Genomic DNA, 27,479 nt, shown 5'->3' on the forward strand with positions numbered 1-27,479 from the left:
GTAGTAGGAAAGAGTAAATAGGAAAACAAGAGGGTTGGAAAAGCTCTCTATCTCTCTCTCTCTGTCAACCTTCATGCATCCACTTACGAATGTAAGTATTTCCTAATTACTTGTTTGCTATAAAGAGTGGACAAGTATCACAAATCAACTATGTGGGTGAAAAGGTCCAGAAATTAAATATAATCGATGGGAATGACATCCAGGGTACTATACGAATATAAAATGAAAAAATCTCAAATTGAAAACGAAACAGCTGATAAGATGAAGAGAGTTTCACACAGCAAAAGCTTAAAGTCGTTCTAGATTACTGGATAAATTTAAGGTTAGACGGTGTGTTCAGAAATCAATTCTTTAGAGAAATAGTAAATTTAGAGTTCAGATATTAATAAAAGAACTCTTCAATAGAAATATTAAACAAGTTCTTTAAACGTTCTTCATTTTGCTAGTCTTTTCTTTCAATAAATATGTTACAGCAATTGTTATTTTCTTATTAATAAACGCTTGCAATAGAAATAAAAGAACACTAGAAATAATAGAAGTGAATGACAATTGTTTAGATATAAAATTAAAGAACGTTAGAAAAGTTTGATTTTGATAATAGTGTTTGTATGTAAAACCATAAAGTGTTTTAGAAATATATAGGAAGTGACATTAGGAATTTTAGATTTAGAAGTAAAACAAAACTTGTCTTTGAAATGGGATGTCACACACGAGATATCTAATGAGTTTATTATGCTGGAAGATGTTGAGTTCAATTTGTTAGATAAAATTAATAACTAAATGTTTAAAATACAAAAGACCAACGTGTACAAATAAGTCAAACATCCACATTATGTATGTAGGTACTATTCAGAATAATAAATGTGATTATTAGTAAAACTACTAATTTATACTAATAATATTAATACAAGTTAAATATTTTAAGTTAATTTAGGTTTCAACGAACTTTAAGAAACGATTTTTAGAGGTTCAAGTATAGGTTAGAATATTTTAAACCGGTATCTTAAGATGTCATCTTAACCGCCTTTAAAAATATTTTAATACTCACTAAAATAGTGATTCAGAAATCCAAAAACACCTCATGAATCACTTTCATCACAGTTTATAAGTCACAATAACGTCTAAAAATCACAGGCACAGTCAAAAGTCACGGTCATATCGGTCACTCAGTACTAGTAAGATGTGTTCGGTGCCGGTTGTAGTTGGCAAGTGCTGAGCGCGCCACAAATACCTGGTCATACCTGGTCTTGTCTGCTTGTAGTCTACCCCGACTACGTCCCCCCCACTTTTTGTCGCACCCGGAGCGAGACCCTCTCGATACGCCCCTCTTGCCCCTAGACAATGGTCATTGCGACCTTGGCAATGAGTTTTTGGTTGAGGAAGTGTATATTCGCCCGATTATCGCTGAAATCAGATTGTGCCAATGCCAAGATCACGGAGGTGGCAGTCAATGCCATCTTAATGGCTATTTATGAACATTTTAGAAAAAAGCTGAATTATAGATATATTAATTTAGAATTGCGTAAACGTAATAAAACTTTTTTCTTTCCGATTTTGAAATACATCCACACATCTTTGAATATTGTTTTAAATTAAACAATGTGCGAAAAAAAATTATTTGGACTTATGTGTATATAATCACTAACATAGCTTGTTTGGTCTAACATCGGTTTTGTATATTATTCTTTATCTTACATTTCCTAGTATCTTTTTCTTATATTAATATGGATGATTTCTTTTCTCGTCATCAGTTTACAGAACAATTTTTGAATATCCATCGTTTTCTTTCATGTTTTTCCAAATTGACGTCAAATTTGCATTTTTTACATGTTTTTATTAATTGTTTAATTTTATTTCTCCCCATTTTACACACTTTGCAAATTTCTGCAATTTGAATTTTTTCTGCAATCTACATTTTAACATTTCATATATTATATTACTGTCAAAAGAACATATATTTTAAATCGTTTATGATGTTTGTTGACTCGATCACATTTTTACTCTAAGAATTATCTTGTAACTAAGCTAGCGAGTGGAAAAGAAATATAAATACATGTTTTATTGACTTTAAAAAGGCCTTCGAGAATATGGCTTCGATAGTAGGCCTTCGATAGTAAGGCCTTCGAGAGCAAATGTGGAAGATTGTGAAACTATATACAGGGTGGTCCTTAAGTAATTGTACAAAAAGAAACAGTAGATTCTACACTTTAAAATATTATGGTTTAAGCCAAATTGCTTTAATAAAATGTTGATATTAAGAAAGATACAGGGTGTTAAAGTGGAAATTTAAAATTTTATTTTTCGCTATAACTTTTATGTTTATATAAACATTTATGTATAAAAATTTACAACTGGGTACTTTTAAATATGAGAAATTATAATTTGATGCACACTTTAATGTAACTGATGGCGCCACGTATGCCACATATGTGGTATAAATTTGCACTTAACTTTTTTGTTCTTTAAGTTACCTGTATTTGGGAAAAAAATATTAAAGATACATTATTTTAACAAAAAAAGGTATACTTGTTGATAACTTCAAAACTTAACAGTTTTCTAGATAATCGCATTTTAAAAATCAGCTGCATAATTCTGATCTAAGGCAATTACTCCAGGCAACGAAGAAAAAATATACAAAAACATTAATACTTCTGAATTTTGGTATAAAATACCTTTAACTAAAGTTAATAGTTAACGAAATATTAAATAAAATAAATATATCAGCGTGATAATTAATAATAGGATTTGACAAAATAATAGAATAATAGGATTTTACATCAAACATTTTACGTTTTATATTAAATTAAAGTCATAATCAAAACATTTTGTTTACAAACCAAATTAAGAAATAGTTAAACTAAATAACACAACTTTTTGTCAGTAAGTAAGTGTTCGATATGTCCACCATTTTCTTTAATTCATTTGTCAACATATTCCATAAAAGATCGTCTCATATTAAATAGCATCATTGATTCTAAATAAACTGCTGCAGTATTTATTTCTTCCAATAGTTGGTTGCGAATGTTTATGGGATTCTTATAGACACGTTGTTTTAATGCGCCCCATACACCAAAATCAAGCGAATTAAATTCGGGGCTACGTGGTGGCTATAATGTATAATGGATGAATATATCTATGACATTACTTATTTATATGATTACGTTACAGCTTACGAGTAACTATAATTACATCTCGAACAAATGGACTATTATGATTTACTAACGAACTAATATTATGCTAAACTAAATTGCCTGTGTGTTTACTATATTTATAACAATATCGGTTATTAGGACAACGATGATTTTTTTGTTAAAAATGCTCAGTCTTTCAGGTTAGATTTGTAGCAAAAGTATTATGAAACAGGACACATATGTGTTATTCAATACCTGTGCTCTAGTTTCTATTTGTCCTAATAAAAATGGGTAAACAATTTACCTAATGAACAATAAGTATTCTTTTTGCATTTTTTATAAATTAAATAATTATATCAATACCTCACCACATTGCCAAGGAATATGACTACCATGACCAATCCAACGTTCAGAAAACTTGTATTTAAGTATGTTCTAACTGCCTTCTCTCTAGAATGTGGTTGTGTACCATCTTGCATAAACCACATATTTTGGGTTTTTAGCATTTTACAATAGAGAAAAAGTAATACAACGCCATTATAGAAACTTAAGAAGCGATAGCAAAGGGAAATTGTAAACATGATGATGGCCAACTTCTGAATACGGACACGGCACCTAAAGAAGAAGATGAAATATATTTTCTTCAATTTAGACATTTAGCACATATAACAAAGCATTTTGTGATGTTACATTATTATCTTTGAGTTTTTTTAGTAAGAATAAACTATGAATTATGCTTATCTACAGGTATTCACTGCTTTACCGCACAAATATCAAACTAAGATTGTGCAGCTGACTTATAAAATGCATTTATGTTGAAAACGGTTGAATTTTTAGGTTACTAACAAGTATACCTTTTCTTTGTAAAAACAATATATATTTAATATTTTTTAACACAAATTAAGCTAACTTAAAGAGCAAATTAAGCGCAAATTTATGCCACACATGTGGCATATGTGGCGCCCTCTATTAGTTACATTAAAGTAAGTATAAAATTATAATTTATCCTACTCAAAGGCATCCAACTGTAAATTTTTGTCCAAAAATATTTACAGACGTAAAAGTTATAGCGAAAATTAAAATTTTAAATTTCCACTTTAACACCCTGTATCTTTCTTAATATCAACATTTTATTAAAGCAAGTTGGCTTAAATTGTAATATTTTAAAGTGCAAAATCTACGGTTTCTGTTTGTACAATTACTTAAGGACCACCCTGTATATCACCGATGAAATACATTAACCTGATCCGATTGAACTATGCGGTTTCGATATACCTTTACGACCTGTGATACTTAGTCTTTTAGCCTGATGAATTTACGGATATTTCCTGCCTCTAATCAGTCAGTCCACAAATCTCTAATTTTTGGGAAAGCAAATTACAGTGGACAGTAGATTAATCCACATATTCGGATAACTCCGATGATAAAAATATAGATGTTGTTAAGTCGGCTTTTACACATATCAAATCAGCGAGTATGTTGCTAAAAGAAATTTAACATACACTTAACAGTGCATGAAAAAGAGCTTTTAGTTGAAAAAATGAAGCACATGTTGGAACTGTTAAATTTGTTATCTAATATGAGTTCGCCTAATACTTAATTAAATTCTCCTTCAGTTCTATTCCATCAAATTTATTTGGGGGCCCTATTAGCTTTCTTACTGGGAGTTCTACAGGCGAACTTTAAATATAGTAAGGCAATTTCCGCAAAACTTACTGTAGCTATGGATGGGTTCAGTGTCTACAGTCTATCAAATTCTCGAAGTTTCCAAATTATATTTGGATGTATAATGCTGTGTACTTTATACGTACATGTGGCTTATGTATACAAAAAGCAGAAACACATATATCACAGAAAGTGAAGGAGTCGAAGAAAGCTGGAAAAAATTAAGTCTAATATCTTAGCTTCGGCCAAGTAAGTTCTTGGTGAAAGAAATGTAAATAAAAATAAATCGTTCTCAAGGCGAAGAACTCCATGGTTTTGTATAGAAGTGAAGGAAAAATATAAAGAAAAGAAAAAAGCTTACATGAAATACATGTCAACCAAAACACAAGAGGCATACCATAATTACAAGGCAATTAGAAACGAAACACACATGCACTTGTAAAAAAAAAATAAAAATCATCACTGGGAACGCTTTTCGAAAGAAATTAAATATTATTTTTACGATCTGCAAAAGGAAATATGGCGCTTCATAAGAGGTCAAAGAACGGAGGTAAAGAACTAATAGAACCAAAACACATAGAAAAGAATACGTGGATTGACTACCTAAAAAAGCTCTATGCAGAAGAAGGACAAACAATGCTAGAACCGGAAACATCGTAAAGTACCACAAATGAAGAACTTAATATAAATGTAGAGAAAGTTCGGAAAATATATGAAAAACTGAAGAACAAAAAAGCAGCAGGTACAGATGGGATACCAAACGAACTACTAAAATATTGTGGAGCAGCAATGACAGAACAATTATCAACATTAATTAATATTATAATAAAACACAATAAAATACCGGAAGAATAAAGAACAAGCGAACTTATTCTACTATTCAAAAAGGAGATAAAAACAGCCAGAAAACTACAGAGATGTAAACTTGTTAAATACTACCCTAAAACAAAAAGAGAAATCAAACGATTTCTACCTGGCGAAACTTAATTCAAATTTTTACCACTGTGCCTTCTAAAACTTGCAAAGCAAACAGCTTGATAAATTACTCGGCAAGGGAATCTAAAAATTGCATTCAACATGCCGTTCATCATGGTCAAAATTCGTAGTGAATTCAGTTTCTGGTACTCCAAACGGAGTAAAGTAATAAAACATAATGACGGTATTAGATTTTTGTTTTGATACAGGACAGCGACAAGCCGCTTATACGTATTTCGACCTCTTTAGGTCTCTTCAGAGCGGTATAGCCACTGCTCTGAACCAAAACAAAAATCTTTCCTGTCCTAGACAATAGTTATCAAAATAACTATATACGGACGTAACTACGCCATCTAGCTCTTCTACTACTACAACTATTATCTAGAACAGAAAAGATTTTTGTTTTGGTTCAGAGCAGTGGCTATACCGCTCTGAAGAGGCCTAAAGAGGTCGAAATTAGTATAAGCGGCTTGTCGCTGCCCTGTATCGAAACAAAAATCTAATACCGTCATTATGTACTACCCTACAACTTACAACTAAAATTTTCCAAGTGCTAATAAATCAGAGGATAAGTTTAGCAGATGAACAACAGGGTTTTCGTAGTGCAAGATCGTGTACAGATGCAATATTCGTTATAAAGCAAATAACTGAGAAATCACTAGAGTATAATAGACCAAATATTTTTCCTTTGGTTAAAAATATTGTTAAGGAAAAATATTTGGAAAACGAGGTCCAGGAAGAAGAAGAACATCTTGGTTAAAGAACCTCAGAATCTGGTTCAATACAACATCTGTGCAGCTTTTCTGCGCTGCTGCAGATAAGATAAAGATTGCCATGATGATCGCCAACATTCGTAACGGATAGGCACATCAAGAAGAATAATAGACCAGCATTTCTGTGTCTGATTGACCTAAAGGCAGCGTTTGACATAGTAAAACTCAAAGATGTAATCCACCTTCTGTATAATAGAGAAGTTCCGCTAAAAATTATAAAAACTATCGAAAACACCTACAACAAACAACAATATGAAAGTCAGAATAGATGGACAACTTACAGAACCTATAGAAATAGGCAGCGGAATAAAACAAGGGGATTCATTGAGACCCATGCTCTTCAATTTATTTATAGATGAAATTATCACAAGCGTTAACAAAGGAAGGGCATAGAGAATGGGAAACAAAAAATAAAAATAGTAAAAATTGATAACCCAAGATGAAGATAGTCTGCAAAGACTAGTTCACAGATTTAACATAAAAGTAAAAGAATTTAACATGACAATCTCATCTCAGAAAACTAAAACAATAGTAATCAGCAAAGAATCAAGCATATGTAAAATAGAAATTGATGGCATCAGTATTGAACAAGTAATGGAAATAAAATACCATGGAAATAAAATTGTTGCCAGTTTGCTGCACAAATTATAATATGTTTTATTTCGCGTATTCGATAATGGTGCTATGTGCACATCAAAGTATTTCAATTGGCTTCAAAGGTACAATATCTGATTTATATTATAAGAAATCCACATATAGTTTCCTTTTATTAATAACTCGGGAATATATAAAAAAATAGTTGAAAACGAAAATAAGATAATACGATGAAACGATATTCTGTGAATATTTGAGATTACCTTGTAAAGGTACCTGTGCTAAAGAAAGTGATATTTTGGGAATGAGTAGGAAGTCTACTGCGAATCCAGTAAAAGCACTCTTAGATTGTGTTACGTGCAATATTTTCTCTGCTGGTGTTTATTATGTTAAAAATAATCTGAATGGATAATTATTATTTACACAATTATAACAATTACTTATATTAATATTATTAGGGATATTAACAGAAGTAGCAGTATTAGAATTAGTATTATTAGGCGTATCAGTGTTTGTACTAGTTTTCAAAATATTAATTTAATGAATTAATTGAATTCATACCTCTCGCTTAACTTAAGCGGCAATAATTCAAAGATGCCATTTCGGCAGCTTCACTAGTCTCATGTGGAATCAATACGGCATCACTTTTGCTACTGATTTCCATTTTCTGAAATGGAAAAGCGAAAATATTTTCGAATTATATATGACAAGCACTGTCATAATAAAAATACAAGTTAATATTGGCCGCCTATCTAGATACTCAAAATCGTCCAAAAAGTAAAAAAAAATCGTTCCAAAAGTGAAAACGTGTAAAATGGAACATTTAATTTAATAAACTATACCAAAAGTTTAGTTTTCAGGACGGCTGCAAAAAAATGTATAAAAAAATAGTATATTGTTTTATTAGGAGTAAAAATGATACTTTTTGTGGCGAGTTTTACGCACAAAACGTCATTTTTACTCCGAATAGAACATACCATTTTTTTCAATGATCGCAAATAATATTTATCTTAGCTGTAGTATGGTTACTCCATATATTATTTATCTATAGTTACTCCCATAATACTATGACTAACAAGATAGGATCTTCCCGTAGCACAAAATCGGTCGTGTTCGCGCATGCCGTCATTGGAGAGTAGAATTTGAATTCTTGTTAAAGTTAAATGGGATTTTTATGTATTCTGTGATGAAATTATTCAATTAGCAAAATAATAATATTAAATAAAGATTTAATAATTACAATACTCGTACACAAAAGGATATCTCCAAACTATTTATTAAAGATTATTTATTGACAAATACAAAAAACTGACATTACGAACGTGCAACTCTCAAATTACGTCACGACTTATGCGCAATATCTTATCTTCTTAATCATAGTATCATGGTTACTCCTATTGATTGTCAGTTTGACAAATAAGAAAAATTTTTTTCCGATTTTTGCGCTACTCGTTTTTTGAACGTTTATGCTTATTGTCGCCCAAAAGTACGATTATTATGTCTGATTCCTAAGATCCCATGGCATCGCGTATTCCTCCAGATATTTTATGTACTGCAAAGACTAGGCGTAAAAGTAACATTTTTATATTTTCAATTACGTCACAAAAATTAATACTTTTGTGACGTTTGAAAAAAAAAACAAATATTTACATTACGATGCATGCATGCGGTGTATAAATGTAGCATGCCAAACATGGTGGATCTATAAGTTTTGCTGTTATAAAATATCAGACTTATAGAAAAATAATTTTAGAAGTTCTACTACAATATATGCCAACTTACGTAAATCTTTCTGTTTTTGGAGGTTATATCTATTTTGTATCAAAAAATTAAAATATTAAACACAAGATAATTTAATAAAATTGCAAGATCAATAGAAAACTGTTTTGGGTTTGTCTTTTAAAGGAATTCAGGTATTGTAATCACTGTATTGAAGAACAATGCGATTATAGAGATGTTTGGATATTTTATTGTACATTCCCAAAAGTACTTTTTTTGTAAATGTATAGTTAAAATTTTAAAATGTTAAATGTTAAAAGTTTTTAAATGTACAGTTGAAACTATGAAATAGTCTCTCTTTATAATTTATTATAGTGTGTTAATACCCTTTATAAGTTGTCTGTATATTATGTTAAGTCAAAGTCAAATATAGTAAAGGTAAATTAAAAGACAAACCACTTAAAAACGATAAAGTACTGAATTCTTTAACATAAAAAATAAAAAGTGATATTGAATACACTACTGAAAGGACCTGTGCAAAAATGACTTAAATAGCATGATAAGGCATTACAAAACATACAGCATAAAGTTAAGGACGCGTGAAAAGCACAGTGCAGATTGTTAAAAAACATTATGAAAAATTATAGATTAAACCCACAAAAAAGGTTTTTAATAGTCATAAATGCATCAATTTTAATCTATGCTTTATATGGATTTTTAAATTTTTTGTTAAAGACAATTCAATGTAACATTGTCCCACCATCAATGGAGTGCCGATAAAAGTGTACTAATCAAAATATATCGAGCTATAATCCGATCCAAATTAGACTATGGTTGTATAGTTTACTTGTCCGCATCCAATAATTTATTATAATCGTTAAACTCTGTTCACAACACAGCTCTCCGAATTTGCTTAGGAACATTTCAATCCAGTCCCGCTGAAAGTCTCCATTATGAATCTCATGAACTCCCCCTTTACCTTCGGAGGCAGCAACTACTTCTATCTTATGATAGCAGAATTTCATCGAATCCGACTAACCCTGTATTTAATCTTCTGACTTCGCCAAGATCTGTACTCGTAAACTCGCCCAGATGTATACTTTCAATCCCACAGATCGTACAACATTTGTGCCAAGACACAAAATTATCTCAAACACTTGCATCTATAAAATCAGTCTTCGCCATGGTCTAGAACATCTCCTTTTATAAACACTTCCCTCTGTAAATTTAATAAGCAACAAACAAATAATACCATCTTTCGACAAGCTTTCAAGGATATTGTGAATACATCCCACTATGATAAAGTGCTTTATACCGATGCATCCCGAAACGCAAATGGAGTTGGCTATTCTGTCACTACAGTTGACACAGCGTTAGGACAATACCGATTATCTAACGAATGTCGAGTGTTTTCAGAAGAACTCTTCAGTATTTCAAAAGCTCTCGAGTTCCCTTTTGACAATCATCAAAGTGTAGCTCTGTGCACCAGTTCCTTATCAGCAAATCATTCGTTAGAAAATATTTACAATCAACAACAACTAGTGCAAAAAAAGACTAGAATCGATCCAACTCAACTTTTCTCGAGGGACTTCAATAACAATAATATGGGTGCCTTCTCATATCGGCATCCAAGGAAATGAGATAGCTGACAGTATTGCAAAAGAAGCATCTACATATAACTTACCCGTCTACAACATACAGCTCCAAGAAGATATAAAATCAATATTCACAAAGAATATCCAAAGCAAGTGGCAGGAACTTTGGATTATCAAAGACACAAAGCTATTTATCCCTAGCATCTCTGAACAGAAAAGAGAAGATAGCAGAAGATTATTGATTGGACACACACGTTTGACATGCAATCATCTTATGTCCTCTACAGACCAACAGTTATGCTCCCACAGCAACGATATTCCTATTACCGTCAAGCACATCCTCACAGAATGTCAACACTACCAGGCCACTCGCATTGCCAACAATATAACCCACAGTTTAAAAGAACTTCTAAACTGTTCAAGCCGACTCAAGAGCCTAATAGACTTCTTAAAGACTACACAATTGTTTAACATAATATATTGTTATTCTTTACTATTGTACACTCAATATTATAACTCTGTAGGTACTATTGTAAACCTTTGCTCCCGTGTCAATGACCAAAGATGTCAAGACACGTTAATTCGAAATAAAAAAAAATTCAATGTATATACATTATTGTTTCTATTATTGTTACATCACCAATGACAGTTTTCTATTTCTTTCAACCATTATCGCATGAATGCTGTCATGAAAGTAATCTGATTCCTTTTACTAATTGCTATTATTTTAATTAATCTGTACTAAAACTGAAGTTAACCCAACGACTGGAGGTTTACATGATCAATCAATAATTTCAGCTGTAAACAGACAAAGCTGATACTGTTGATCTGAAGAAAAAAAGGGTTAGTAAAAAAGTAAGCAACAGAGAGAGGGAGAGAGAGACTGTAACTACAATCTGGTGTGCAATACATAATTAAGTGTGTGATTACGCTAAAACTAAATTGAAATATCGAAAAAATTACGTCGCCAAAATGGAATTGGACAGATATCGTCACCAAAAGATTAGACAAACAATTCACAAAACGTAACGCCCACCAACAAGATGGACTAACAACCTGAAGCATGTTAGCAGTAACTGGATGCAAGCCGCACAAGAGAGATACAGATGAAAAGAGCTTAGGGAGGGAGATCCATGTTCAGCAGTGGACGATGTTGATGAGTGGTCAATTAGAGACCTAAAGTCTAATGAATTTAGAGATCGACAGTGTAGAACTTTGTAGACTATTTTATGTTGATGGTTATCCAATTTTTATTTAATAATATTTATAGACGTTATAAGGAGTCATTACCAAAGTAGTATAGTACATCCACTAATAATTTTCCAACATAAACATGTCTTATTCTGGTATCAAAGAGACCGCCTTTCAAATCAAGGTTGTCAGACATATTTCCTAAAATTCCTAAGGTTATATTTAAAAAATATTCTCTATTTTCTATTCGTTATTATTCAATTGCTAGTCAACGAACGACACTCTTAAAAAATAATATGAACTTATTCTCAAAAATATATATATAAATTAATTAACTAGGTACTAATATTTCCATGGACTCTTCACTAATGAATTAAAGCAACCGTGAACTTTGTATATATTACTTATATTCTAAGTAATTTTCGAATATTGGCAACATTGTAGTCTGGAGAGAATTTGAACGTTCGACGTTGCCCTGTTGGTGAATTTAGCGGTAATACTTTTATAGATATAATGATCGACTTTTAAGAAATCAGACAACTTTTAAGAATCCAAGTTCTCAAAAACGGTTTCAAGAATTGTATTATTTTTTTCCAAATTTCATTGATTTTATACCTTACCTGGAAACATGAAAAATTGCAGATATATTAATAATGGTATTAAGGTTATATTCACTAATTTTAAACTCATGCATTATGGCAACAGCGCGAAGCGCAAACCAATAAATTCTAATGAACACCTGTTGTCTGCTATGCGATACCCTAAAATATTTCCTATTGCAGAGGCGGAGGCTTAGGTATAGGTATAGGTAATATAAGTTATAAGTAATATTATATTTTTCTAGGATGGCATTTTTTAAGATGCATCAACTTCTGTGTTATCAATAAATAATGACAATTATGTTAATGACAGCTCTGAATTAAAAAATAAAGATTTGCACGTACAATCCCAAAGAATAGTTTTAAATATGTATGAGTGTTTGAAAAAAGAAAATATTGGGATGGCTGATAATGCAATTGTTTCGAGAATTCATGTATTAAAAAAATCGGGTATAAGACGATATATACAATTATTAAATTAGGCACAGTTACAGATCATTCCTTAAAACGAAAGCGACCAAATAAAAAATTGGGTAGGATTGACACTGCTGCAAAAGACGTTATTCAGCGAACAGTTTACAATTTTACAGGCACACTGACGATTCTTTTCAGTCCTTCTAATTAATTTCTTTACAGCTATCGCGATGCATCTTGAACACTAGTATTCATTATTATACAGTGTGTCGCATTTAAGATGAAGACAACTCTATATATCAGCTACTAAAATACATACAGATTTGACATTTTGCACAGTCATACATGTTGTTAGTGCACATTTTTTTAAGATAGTCATCTGAAATTTAAATTTTAAACGCGGCTTACTGCAAATCCACAAACAGGGTAAATTTTCGATATTTTGCTTCGCGTTAGAGAAATCGGAAAAACTTATTTGGAAAAGTTGTTCCACTTATTGTAAACGCACATACCAAATTTCATGACAAAATTCGCAATTTTAGTTTTTCAGTATTATTTGTAATCTCGATCCTAAATCTACAATTGGCTGTCTAAAGATGCATCTCGGGACAGCCAACTGTCCGTTTTAGAATCCTGACTACAATTGAAGAGCTTATTTCCAAAGTGTCTTACATCCATATAATGAAATCCATGAAATTACAGATTTTCATACAAATTTAACATACAAATTATACAATTTTACAATTTTCATATGCACTTTTAAATGGTAAATAAGAAGTTGTTTTGGTACATATAACTTTATTCTAGACTTGAAGAAATCTATAAAGTTTAAAAAAAGAAAATTTAAAAAATCGAAATTTTGGATTTAAGACACTGGAAATAAGCTCTTCAATTAATGAAAAAAGTAAAAGTGCGAATTTTGACATAAAACTTTGTTATGTGGGGTTAAAATAATATTTGGAACATCTTTTCCAAATAACTTTTTCAGATATCTCTAACTCGAAGCAAAATATTGAAGATTCACCCTGTTTGTGCATTAACAGTAGGCCGTGTTTAAAAATTAAATTTCAGTTGACTATCTTAATTGCTGGATAGACAATGTTTTAAAATTTTCTGACAGAATGAGCCATTATTTACAGATAATTGTAAAAAAATATTATGGTTTATGTAAAAACTAAATAATAAGTCCAATATTCTTATAAATCACTAAAATTAACAAGCTTTAATTTGAAAGAATTAATTTGTTATTTATTCGGTGTTGTGAGCCCGCTCCCATTTGAAAAAAAAACTGATTCTGTCCTTTGAAGAGTCCTATTCAAAAATGCCCCGTTTAAACAAATCGAAGGTTGAAGGGTGCCGGACATTTTTGCCGGAAACAATTCAAATTCAAAAGATCACCTTTTTCTGCTACGGAAAATATTGCTCCGATTTCTCACCAAAATCAATGTTGATACTTTAGTTTAGATACTCTTGAATCTCAAAAATACTCATTTACATATTTTTCAAGCCTCGAAAATGCATATTAGGTATCGCATTTTTCGGATTTTAAATCGCTTATATCTCCAAAACTATTAACTTTTGAGAAAAATGACATAGATCTTATTTAGAGTCACCCAAAAACCTAAAAAATATTTTTTGGAGCACAAAAGGTGATATTTTGAATTTGTTTAAAAAATTGTTTAAACAATTTCTGCCCAAAAATTGAGAAATTTTCCTGAATATAATTATGTAAAAATTAATAAAAATTATATGATTTTTCTTGAAATATGCGTTTGATAACTGATCCCTTTTCTTAATTTCCACGCCAATGGTCGGCATCGACATCAAAGAACCTCAAAAGCCGACGCTTGGCAAATTGACAATGGAAAAAGTATATCAGTTAACAGTAAACACCAATTAAAAAGTAAAAAAATAAAAAAAAAACGAATAAAATTAAATGTCCACAGAATAAATAAGTACTTCCATAATTTTTCATTTAGTTAAAATTTAAAAGTGAAAGTGATTCATCGGGCGCGTAGTCACTTCCAGTATTGTATTGCGATTTTTATTGCAGTGGTTAATGGTTTTTACAGTGATCTTGATATTGTCTGGGTAGTGGTAGATGAGTGGTTTTACGATTAAGGTGTGAATAAGGAGGCAGGTTGTTCTATAAAAGTACTAGCATTGGTGACCCCGGAAAAGTTAAAAATTATTTAGTAACAAATGGTAGATTATATACATTTAAAACAAGATTGACACCTCAAAAATAAAACGGTATTATTATAATATCTCCGAATAAAGTTGAAAGTAAAATGCCAGAAAAAATTTTAATGTTCACAGTATAAATGAATAGGTATTGAAGAAAATGGATATATGGATAAAACATATTTATTGAATGCAATAGAAGAATTCAAAAAAAAATTGAGGATAAATATATAGGATAACCTGCACCATAGATGGATCAAACATCTGAAGAAACAATAGCAAGGAGAAAATAGTAATCGTAAAAGAAGGAAAGGAAAGAAGACTTTATATATTTGTATGTTTTTTTTAACATACGGTATATATGTATGTATATATATATATATATATATATATATATATATATATATATATATATATATATATATATATATATATATATATTAGTATTTTTTATTGCTGAGCTAGATCCATTTATCAGTGAACAGCTTGTTTCTTGAAATTGTCGAATCACCTATTATAAATTGTGGTCTTTACATTTTGTGTTTATAACCAAATGGTCGCCAATCAAAGCATTGTTTTTCTATCCCACTTATGACCTTTTTTGCCTCATGTCATTTCCGATAGAACTTTTCTTTTTCATTCAACAATTAACTCTTCTTCAATCTCCAATTGTAAGTTAAGACTTTAAACCATTTGTTTAGAGTTGCATCCTTCTTCTTCTTCTGTTAGTTAGGCATATTACCTATTCTTCTTCTACGTTGTTTCTTATGCCTTTGAAATATTATAATTCAATATCTTTCTAGGACGACATGCCTTTCTTTTAATTGATAATTTATCTCAGGCTAGTCTAAATATTCTGCTTTCTGTTATTATATTAGTGTGTCTCTACCATTCCACCTTTTTGCTTTGCACCTAATCATTTATTTAGTCTATCCTATACATGTTTTGGATCTCATTACTCCTTATTTTGGCTATCAAGTCGATAGACGATTTAGAAGATAAGGTGATAAAACGTCAGTAGCGATTTCACAAAGTGTGGCACGAAGGGCTTATTCACAAAATGAGTGAACATTACAGCAAAGTAATGACATGCCTTCTCTCATCATACCTAGCCAATAGAAAGTTCAGATAGGAGACACCAATCATCCCGCGAACCATGCTTAGTCTATAGACTGACATATTGTTGATGACACAGCAATAACAGCGAGAAGAACCAAACCTAGCGAGAAGATGGCTAAAAGATGCTCTAAATCAGTTGGAAGACTGGGGTATTCAATGTAAAATCGCTGTAGACCCAGGGAAGTCACAGGCAGTCATGTTCCACAAAATATTCGAAAGCAAAATTTTTTGGGGGGATATTTTGAAGTGCAAGAACAAGACATTAGGAAGCATGACAAGATCTCTTATTGAAAGAGAACATACTTTTAATTTATTCCGGCTAATCTTTTTATGTCATCTACTTATCTCATCTGTGGTCTTCCTCTTAGTCGTCTACCTTTGTAAGGTCTCCAATGTTGTAATGTGTATCCAACGTTTTTTTGTCTAGCAGTGTGAGCATTTTGAAGCAAAAAACTATTTGGGTTTGGCAATTTTTATTACGATATTCTCGACTTTTGTTTTTGATCTTACCCAGTTTTTCTTCTTTTTATCTGACAGTCGTGTACCTAATATTTCTCTATCCATTGCTCTTTCTGTTGTAGCTAGTTTATTCATATTTTCCTTGGTCAGGGTCCAGGTTTGACACCCATATGTCATAATAGAAAGGATGCACTGGTTGAAATCTTTGCTTCTTAAGTAGTGAGGTATTTTGCGGCTCTTCAGTATCCAACTGAGTTTTACAAATCCTGCTCATGCCAGTCTTGCTCTTCTTGTGATTTCTTCACTTTGGTTCTGTGTGTCAAGTTTCAGAATTTGGCCTAGGTAGATATATTCCAGGACTTGTTCTATGTCACTAATATTTACAGTTATAAGTCTGGGGTCGTCTGTGTTTGTGATTGTTGTTGTTTTTGTCATATTCATTCTTAGACCGGCGTACTGGGAGCTGTCTGAAAGTTCCTTCGTCATAATTTGTTGTTCCTCGAATGTGCTTGCTATATTCGTGATGTCACAAGGTAGATGAACTTGTTATCATCAACGTTGATGACATATATTAACCAATTTGTAGTTTAAAACATGCCCGGGTATCTCTTATGGGAGTGACAGTCCTCTGAAATTTGTATTTCCTAAGGACACCAGAGGGCGTAGCATAAGACAGTGACTGCGCAATACCGCAACCAACAAAACAAGTACGCCATTTTTATTGTGGTTTCGACACAGTGTTTCGAGTTGTATTATTTGCGATTAAATAATTGTTTGCTTTTTTGCCATCATATTTAAATAATTACGGTTTTTAACTGTTGCGTTAATGGTTGTAATAATTACAATAAGGATGCTCAAATGCATATTTTTCCAAAAGATAGGGCGGTAAGTAGAAAATGCTGATATAAGATTTTATTTATTTTTTAATAATTGCCTTAAAATGTCCGATGTTGTCCCAAACTTCTTTCTTTCACGTTATGATGTGTATTAGAATTGTTGCCGATATAGAATTAGGTAAAAGTTTTTTAGGAATTAAAATTATCGCCATTAAAAATGTGGCAATTCTTCAGTGTTTTAAGAACTTTTTCTACAAAACTTTTGTTTATTTGTCCTTTTGTAAAGCACTTCTAGAAATATACTATGTAACATTATTTCACAGAAAATATTAAAAACAAACTATTTATTTTTTAGCTTTATGATATTTGGATTAACAAAATTGGATGAGAAGACTTGCACAATTCATTTTGGACCAGAAGCCCGCTATGTTGGATTGAGATATAAGTCCACCTTGAAATGTGATGCTATTCCTTCTCTGTTTCTGTGTTGTAATTTATAGAAACTACAGAATAGCCACTGTTTAACCAACTACATTTAAATACATGTAATTAATGTTTATATAAAAACGTAAAAAAGAAAATAAAGTAGAAAAAGAACCAACGTTTGTTTTATTTTTGTAATCAAACCCTCAATATTAATCTTTATATTTGAAGAATTACTAGAAGATTTTTTAAAAAGATGTTGCTTTCCTAAGGCCGCCAGATGGCGCATTGTCCAGAAATAACCTACACAGTTTCCTATCTATTCAGTAATATATATTCTTTATCTATGGTTTAAAATACGTCTTCTAGGGCTAGATTATAATTCGCCTTCTCTGTCTTCTGTCTTAATAGGGATAGAATTTGTATTTTCATCTAGTTGTACTATCATAGTTATGTTTTCATATATATCATGTATTAGTGGCCTATACCTCGAATCTATACTACAAGAGGACCCTCACAGTCAAGAAATGATGTTAGGTAAATTCACAAGTTTATTTGAATTTAAAAATAAATCTTTAAAATTATAAATATGACTGTACACATTTTCATCTGCACGACTTATATATCTTTTGGGCAACAACGCTGGGAAAAACATATATCCAATTTGTGGAAACACATGACGTGCCATGACTTTTTGGATTACAAACCATATAAATGAATACAAAATTATTAAAACAGCTTTTTAAAAATAATTTTTCAAACCTGTGTAATCGTTACCTCGTAACTGATATAAAATTCTAGTCACACTGCTACATCCCCTAATAACCTAATAACTCATAAATACTTGTATACCTAAAGCAAGTTCTTGTACAGTATTAATCTATAGAATAAAAAAGATCTCTTATCTATTTCGCCCATTACTTATTCATTATAACACATTTGTCATACACTGGGGTCGGAATACTTACCCTGATAAAAGTTGACCTAAATTCCCAAAGTAATTAAATCCATTTTAATTTTTATTATAATAATGTCAAGATGACTAGGATAAATATTGAATGTGTCTTTAATTTAATAAAAAAGAATAACGCCCTTGATGGTCATCAATTTCACTGATTAGGAGCAATTGTTACACAGAGGGACGTCATGTGGCTATAAGAGTGGACAAATCTTACGCCTAGGTCTACACTAACAAAAATATATTCTTTAAGATGTATTGACATTTCAGTCCAACTTGAAGGAAACGGTTTTTACAATATCTTCGGGAATAACAGGAATATTTCCTGTTATTCGCGATAAAATGTATAATTCTAAACATGTGTGGATTTTAGTTAGTTAACTTGGATGAGTGTTATTTCTTTTCGTCATTACCAGGCTTTACATCCTTATATCAGAATAGGTGAAGATATTCTCTTATACAGTTTTAAGTTTTATATAAAAATATAAATATGACCTCCGTAGTACAACGCGGCGTCAGTTTCAGCTTACAAGCGAAGCAGTAACATCTCCAGAAGATGCCAACCCCTAGTATTGGCGAAACGTCGAGAACTAATCTCAGAGAACAACGGCCTAACAACCCGAACATACAGTTTAACAACCATATGTTTCGTTTAGATGATGTACAGTCCATAACGCTTGCTAATTATATATTGAAGATATTTTCTGAGTACGATGCTTTACTTGCTCGAAGAGGAAACGAAAAGAATAGGTTTTACCAGAAGCTCAATTTAGAACCAGACAATTAAGCGAACACCAGTCACTAAGACTCGAGAATACATCTTAGCATGCTTCAATGATAGACAGTACACCAGAGCTGCCTTTCTAGACGTAAGCAAAGCATTCGACAGAGTTTGGAGCACAGAGGACTGATCTACAAAATGAGGATACAGCAATGCTATGACACAGCTACTCTCCTCGTACCTTGCAAACAGAAAATCCAGGATTTGCATTGGACAAGTCCTATCCGAAGTCGAAATTCCGGAGGCCGGAATACCATAGGAAGCTGTTTTGTCTTGGCTGATGTATAACATATACACAGCTGATGACCCAGAACAGCAGGCACCATGATCAGCTTTTATAAAAACGACACGTCAATAGTGGCTAAGCATATACACCAAGATATTGTAACTAGAAACCTCCAGACAGCAGTACACGCGCTAGAAGAATGGTGCATACAGTAAAAAATGGCAGTAAATCCGAAAAAGACCCAAGCGGTGATGTTTAAGAAGAGATAGATATGGCGTACCAGCCGAACAACTAAAGATGTTCGGTATATTCCCATCGGATAGTCAAATGAGTCAAAGTATCTCGGGGTCATCATGGAGAAGTGACTCACGTTCACATTCCATATTATAAGAACAGTACATAAGGCAAAATGGTACAAGCCAATATCAGAACTGAGAAAAGCCCATTAATATTAAGAAGATGGGGACAGACTTGCAAGACGAACAGAAACGACGAAGATCCAAGCTGTCCACAAGAAATCATTACAAGAAGTAGCAAACGTCCGCGATACGTAGTGGAGAGATTGTTTTTCAGAGGCACTCAACAGATCAGCGTAATAGTTCAGATGGATGACAAAGTAAGAACAAAATTCGCCGAACTAATGGACCATCCCAATCACAACCTGCGAGAGATTATAAAGTATAATGTCTTCCATCGATGGAAACACCGAAGATCCAAACAACAACTGCTTGGCAATGACTAAGAAGAGAAGCAGCTCTACAGTGCTCGACTAACTCCCATCCTCAGCTGATCCTGATTTTCAAGAACTCCCTAAAAAATCATAAAAAACCACAAAAAAGGCGCCGTAAAATAAAATTAACAAAAAACTAACAAAAAATCACATATGCCAACCCAAAAATACTACCATAACATGAAACAACTGGGCCAGAGGACCCTATTTCACGCGAGGAAGACTTCAAGTGAAATTTTCCGAGATTCTCACGTAACAAGCATTAATATGATAGTAGCCTCTCATATCGCATCAGTGTAGTAAGTCTCATTCAGGTTGGGAATTACTATTGTGTATGTGTGTTTGTGTATGTTTCAGAAACTGTGGTATCATCAGGTTTCCGTTAGATGTGACCTGCTCATCTTAACATCTGCACCTTGGCCTCTTTTACAATGTTTGGGTGCTTGCATAGTTTCTTAAGATCTATATTTGTTTTTTCCGGTGACTTTGCGTCATTATAATACACTGCAGACTGCTTTCTCTGATCCTGGTAAAAATAAAAAACACGCAGATGAGCAATAATATTTCTCAGTGTAAAAATAGTTTTAGACGAAGACTATGACGTATAAAAGAAAGAAAACCACCTTTCGTTTATAGGGTTGTACAAGGTACTTGCTAGGAAAAGATTATAAGGATTGTATATTGTATCTTTTAATACCGGGGCCAACCCCTTTTTACATGAAAAAACCAGAGATAAATTGTTACCCCACATGTTCATGCTTGGATAACGAGTTTCAGTTGCACTTTCAAAGTCCTTTTGGCCATTACGTGCAGTCTCGAATTCCGGTAGAAAAACCACTGCACGTTGTAGTGTAATGTATAGAGGGTTGGTTTTTTAGAAATTTATTTTTGACCGGTTAGAAGTTTCAAAAGATGCTAGTGTATTACATATATACAGTTACTGGCACGAAACACTGGCACCCAAATAATTTTTGATGAAATGCCTATATTTTCTGGTTAATTTTTTATTGTACAATATATTAAAAAATTAACATTGGATTATTCACTGCTCTCTTACTCACAAAATTTTTTACGGCGTGGCGCGGAGAGTTCATCGCGAAACATCATGTTTGTTTTGTACGTATAAGTATATTTTATACGAAAGTAATTTGTTTTGTTAATTATTATTATTTGAAGATTATTCGAAACATCCGTAGATTGAAAGTGTATTAAAACAAACTATTAAGGCGCGTTTTCACGGGTCGATCTGGATTGAACGATTTAGGTCGATTATAAAATCGAAAGCAAATTGAATATGTAAACCTTAAATCGACTTGGCCGTTCGGCGGAGTGAGTCGATTCGACGGAAGTAGAAAGACTGTCTACTTTTGACTGGCGATTGCCGCCGAATCGATGTCGAATGTGTAAACACCTCGTCGAACGAAAGCACAACGTGCCGAAAGCCGAGTAGAGTACTTCTAGCGTGTATTAAGTTGTTGTTTTTAGTGCGACAAGCTGTAATTTTTGAAAAAAATGACTGAAAATGGTCAGATGCAGACATGGCATGATTTTTGGATGCTTATCAAAACTATGATGTATTATGGAATCTACAAACCGAGCTTGTATCGCAATCTACAAGCGAGGCGAGCAGCATTGCAAGCAATTCTACAACATATGAATAAACCCAATATGTCTGAAAATTACTTAAAAAATAAAATAAAAAATATTAAAACAACATACAATCGCAAATTGAGCAAAGTATTGAAATCACTAAAGAGTGGTTCTGGACCTGACGACTTATATGTACCAGTTTTAATTTGATTTAAGCATGCTGATAGTTTTCTGAGAACAGTAACGATGGGAGGCAGAAAAAGCAAATCAAACATGGTAGATAGATAATATTTTTTATGTCATACTAGTTTATTATTGTTTTTATTGCTTAGTTACCAACTAATAGTGTACTTTATGATCCGCACGGGCGTAAAGATGCAAACAAAAAGATAACTTATTAGAAACATCTTTATTTAAAAATATTTCAAATTGGCAATGTTAATATTATTATTTACGATTAAAGTCTTCTTTACCATTGAATATTTGGACGACAGGGAACTCGGAGAAAATTTTTCGGCGAGATCGGCAAAGTATACAAGTAGCACAGTTTCATTAATGTGTTCTACATGGTTTTCTGTCATTCAGTACTGTAATTTTTCATATTCTTTGTCGTAGGCAGCTCTCGACTTATGTGGTAGTAACTTTTGCGTTGCTTTTTCCGCTTTTTTAAAAATCTTTTATTTTTGCGACAGTACTCCAATTCTTGAATATGGTTTTAAAATATTTGTACGTAGTGGAAACGCATCATCAGCTACAAAAACCGCATTTTCGGACAAACTACAAGTTTTAATTAAATTCTGATTGGTTAAAAATTGATGCAATATTCATAGGGCCAATTATTATAATCAGAAGCACCGTGCAGAGGATTCTTAATTAATACGTGTTTTCCATCTAAGGCGCCGCAAGCGTACGAAAAAATTCCATCTTTTGTAAAAATCATCGTGATTTATTTTCCAATCCTCTTTGGATTCTGGTACCTACAACAAAAATGACAAATATGTATAATATGTACATGTGAAATTAAAACGGTAAAAAATGATGAATGAATCTACTTTTTTACAGAATTCTCAAAATTTGTCTCAGCAGATGGAGGATTTTAAAGTTACGTCGCAGTAAATGGAAGACGTTGCAGAAACGACTTTACAAGCGAATATTGATGACACTGACGAAGAAGACGCTTCTCAAAATAGAGCACAGCCACACTTGTCCTTAAATATATCGACCAGAGAAACCCATCAACATCTACCGTCAACGTCTGCTACTAGAACTATCACTAAAATTGCAATTAATCCTTCGAAAACAGGCTTAATACGAAAAAAACAGAAAAGGAATATACGCGAGATTTTCAACACAAGTTTAGTTGATCGAGCATTAACTAAGTTGGAGGAGATCTTGAAGAGCTCAAATGTCGAAGATGAGTTTGCAACGTTTGGCAAACATATTGCTAACCAATTGAGACAGGTGCTGCTGGAGAGAGCTTTTGAAATTGAACAACAGTTCCAAAATACCATAACACAAGAACGCCTAAAGTATTTAAGTTCAACGACATTACCAACATATCAAGTTGAATCTTTCTCTGAACACACGACCGCATCAAGCGATTATTATTCTTTGGATACGCAGTTGAGTGAAGTTTGTTCACCGCCGCCACAGATCTCAGCACATACTGCGGTAATGCCGGATATATCAACTAGCCACTTGTTAGCTGCAGCGTTGGCAAGTATTACGAATAAAAACGACAATTATCCAAAATAATGTTCTTATGTTCGAACGATCCAAATCGTTGATCCAAGAACCTAGAACCTAGATCGACCGTGAAAACGCGCCTTAAATACCATTTATAGAAAAATACTAAGAAATGAAAATAACCATTGACGTTAAATATATGACTAAAACTACTTTGAGCAAGGATATTTTGAAAAATTTTAAAATTATGTATTGCTTTACCATATAGCGTACATAAGAAGTGAGATCATTATTTTTAGTTTTCGACGTGGAAATCAATATTTATTAAAACTTCTTCATTACGATATTTACCATAACATGCTTGTTGACAAAGTTATATTAAGAATCTATTGGTAAGAGTTATTATTACATTAGCTAAGATTGTTTTTAAACCGACTTCACCACGAATATCTAATTTTCCACCCTTTGCATTTTTCTTCCTTATTGTTGACTCCATTCATCTAGTTAATTCGACTTTAATTTCAGTCTGGTCGAAAAATAAAAACTTTCTAATTACAGCTTCGGAGCTAATTCAGCGAGTTAATGAATACCTTCTTACAATAGAAAAACAAATCTTTTGCGAAATCCACATCACTCATTCGTTTGCTCGTCTATTGTGACGACCGGGATCGAACGTACGTCCTTTGTAAGAAATAAATCTATAGAAAGTCGACTTCCGTTTGTTAGCGTCGTAGGGGTTTAGTTTCATGCATGCGGCCGCTTTTTTCTTCGTAGACTTTTCTTGGACTTCTTGAGTTCAATTAGTAATTTAGTAGAAACCGCACTTCAGATTTTTTGAGTGACAGAGCTACTGTTTATATTATTAGTGGTATACGAGGAGAAGTGCATAAATATAGTAATTGGTCAGTAAAAATACGATAACTTCGTTGCATTAAAGATAAAACTCGGAGTTTTTGTTCGAGTACAATTCTAATTTAGGTAATCTTAACAGTAGTCTCGCGTCATATTAAACAATTATGAAGCCAACCTGCAGAAATGTTTTAAGTGTATAGTTTATCTAGTCACAATTTTCCAACATAAACACGTCTTCTATGCTATCAAAGAGGCTGACTTTCGAATCAAGGTTGTGAAATATATTTCCTAAAATTTTTAAGTTCATAATATACTATAAAAATATTCTCTCTACTTTAGTATTTAATTGTTAGTGAATAACACTCTTAGAGAGATAATAATACTTAATATTTCAGTGGAGTCTTCACTAATGAATTAAAGCAACTTTGTATATATTACTTATACTTTAAGAAATTTTGGAGTATCGGCAACATTGTATGCTGGGGTGTAGCCAGAGTGGAGTTTTAAATCGACGTTGCCATATCAATGGTTTTAACGTTAATACTCTTGGATATGATATCTCTTTTGATTCCCACAAGTGAGAGTTTGAGATTATCGGTAAAATTAAAAAATGTAAAAGGTTTTTTGTTAGTTTTCGGCTTTTTAGGTCCGTAAAAGTCTATTTTGGAAATAAACAATTAGGCAGAACTGTTTTCTTTCGTCAAAAAATACTTCATATTAAACTGTCTTGGAAAATATTTTTCTTTATTTTTAAATTCAAAATGGTGGCGAATATATAGCAGATCTTTCATTCTTTACAATTTAAAGTTTATCTTAAGATCTAATAATTATTTTTAAATTCAACTGGATCATGTAGAAACCACGACCTACATCATTTTTAAACAGTTTTGGCGTGATGTAATTTGGTTGCCTACTTTTAAGTACTCAAACATAGACACCTTTTAAGAATCCAATTTCTCAAAAACGGTTTGCATCTAAACATTCCGTATATGTATTTAGTACCTAGGACTTTTCTATTGGTCCTTTGGGCACGCGACCATGTTCTAACCAATAGACCAAACATGTATAATATATGTACATATACGTATATATGTATAATATATGTATACAGTGAACGTCTAAATTATGGAATATTATCATTATTTCGAGAACCGTCGAGTTTTGAGGGCAACACCGAAACAGATTGATTTTTGTTATAAAATACCCATGTTATAACGTATATGGAGTAGGGATGATGTCACCGATGTAGGTAGTGACGTAATCGTTAATTTTTTTAAATAGAAATCGGTATAATGCGACATCTCATATATACGAGAATTTAATTCTCTATTTAACCTAATTACATTTTTAACTAAAATATTTTTTAAGGGTACAAAAACAATTTTTTTTAATGTAAATTCAACTAAATTGCAACTAATGATTTAATTAATAATGTACTTTAAAGTAACCAAATTATGCATAATAATTATTTTGAATTTAATATTCGAAATACCATCCATCGGTTTCTTGGCAATATGCGAATCTACGGACACATTTATCAAGTACATTGCGGAGACTCATTTCATGCCTAAGTCTATCTTTCAAGTCCTGTAAGTTTTGGGGTCTATTGACATAACCTTTTGATTTTATGTAACCCCACAGGAAAAAGTCTGGAGGTGTTAGATCTGGCGACCTTGCTGGTCACTCTATAAAACCTCATCTTCCGATCCACCTACTGGGAAAGCAATGATTTAAAAATTGACGTACTTCATTTGCGTAATGCGAAGGGGCTCCATCTTGTTGAAACCAGATATGTTCACTAGGTAAATTTGGATTATTGGCATTTGGATCCTCTGACTAAAATAGTCGGAGATATTAAAATATTATCACAAAACAAAATGTATCATTTACGAAATATAAAACCACATCGCTTTGTTCCAGATACCAGTAAACAACATGAGGCTGATAGCGACGATGATATTCCTCTGGCTACAAGGATATCAAATGCTAGAAATCAAATAAATTAATAACCCCGTTTGATCTGTACAAAGTGGCAAAGCAAAAATTATTTTATCCAAACATACTTTTATATATCATATTAATTTAACTCAACCACTAGAGATCAGTAATCAAATATTATACGAATTTTAAGGATAATATTACGATAAATAATCATTTTCTTTACTAATAGTAAATAAATTAGATCATGGTATAAAATTAAGTCAAACTATAAATTTTTAGCTAACGGCTTATTCGAAAAATACAAGAACAAAAATAGCTTTAATTAATGCAGTAGGAAAAGTTCCAAAATGGCTTTTCGGAACCTTAGATTCTGACGACGAAAATTACTATAATAACTATCTATCTATTCTTAGTGATAATCAAAAACAAATAAATTCAAGTTTATACAAACACCACACTGTTTTAGTCGAAATGTCAAAATCATATGCAAAAAGCTTTAATATTCTTAAAAAAAAATCAAAACCTGATTAGTAAACAAATGACAATAATGGCACAAGAATTAAAAGAAATAATAAATGTTGAAAAAGCTTTCTCATTAAATATAGTAATCGATAATTTAATAAATCAATTACATGATTTGCAAATTGTTATTAAAAATATAGAGAACGCAATCTCATTGGCAAAACTGAATATTCTTCATGATTCTATTATTAACCCTTCTCAACTAGAATCAATAAAATCAAATCTTAACAAAATATGTAAAACACAAAATATTCCAAAACTTAAAAATTTTATGAATTAATATAATTTCTTTTCTACTCAAGTTCAAATTCACATTAATTTAGTTATTTTTAGAATTCATACTCCAATCGCAAGTAATTCCTATAGATATTTCCAAATTTATCCAATACCTCTAAATAACCTCACAATTATTCCTGACCAACCTTTCCTACTTCTCAGTATCAAAGAGCTTTGGATTACAGCCAAAAGATGTCCCGAAATTGAAAATTATTATAATTGTTTAAAGAAGACTTTACA

Source organism: Diabrotica undecimpunctata, chromosome 4, assembly GCF_040954645.1.
Source record: "Diabrotica undecimpunctata isolate CICGRU chromosome 4, icDiaUnde3, whole genome shotgun sequence".
Classification (NCBI taxonomy): Eukaryota; Metazoa; Arthropoda; class Insecta; order Coleoptera; family Chrysomelidae; genus Diabrotica; species Diabrotica undecimpunctata.